The sequence below is a fragment of the Crocuta crocuta genome, unplaced genomic scaffold (genome assembly GCF_008692635.1).
Source record: "Crocuta crocuta isolate KB4526 unplaced genomic scaffold, BGI_CrCroc_1.0 scaffold1156, whole genome shotgun sequence".
Taxonomy (NCBI): domain Eukaryota; kingdom Metazoa; phylum Chordata; class Mammalia; order Carnivora; family Hyaenidae; genus Crocuta; species Crocuta crocuta.
In genome coordinates this window covers 177,396-178,138 of record NW_027528862.1, presented here as the reverse complement: position 1 = coordinate 178,138, position 743 = coordinate 177,396, and positions in this window count along the sequence as shown.

Genomic DNA, 743 nt, shown 5'->3' with positions numbered 1-743 from the left:
ATTCCACACCCACCCCCCACCCCCGCCCCAGCCCTGGGCTGAGTTCCTTTTATCTTCCCAGACAGGCCAGTGTCTCAGAGAAGCTGTTCTTTTCAGGCAATCCACAGAGTAGACAGCCCCCTACCGGTGCAATTTCAGGGGCATAGAAATAATCAGACCAGAAAGAGTACTACCCACCTGCCAGCACCAACACGCTTTAATCACACAAGGAAAGAGAAGGACAAATTCCCTTGAAAGAGGTGACACATTGCCTGAAACTTGCACTCAGACAAGGAAGACTGAAAGCAAAGCTCTGTGTGTGTGTGTGTGTGTGTGTGTGTGTGTGTGTGTGTGAGAGAGAGAGAGACAGACAGACAGACAAGCAGACAGACAGAGATAGACAGAGACAGAGGGAACCAAAGCAAGTGGGTCTTGAGTGACCTGAAGCACATGCCACAGGGAGGACAAAGGGCAATTTACGAAGCATTCACGTGTTTAATTTGTTTATAAAATATTGTTTATAAAATACAATTTGGAGGGGCGCCTGGGTAGCTCAGCTGACTGAGCATCCAACTCTTGATGTCGGCTAAGGTCATCATCTCGAGGTTGGTGAGTTTGAGCCTGGTGTCCAGCTCAGCACTATCAGTGCGGTGCTTGGGACTCTCTGTTTCCTTCTCTCTCTGCCCCTCCCCCACTCGTGCTCTCTCTTTCTCAGAATAAATAAAAATTTTTAGAAGATAGAATTTGAAGTGTTTTGGGGGCTT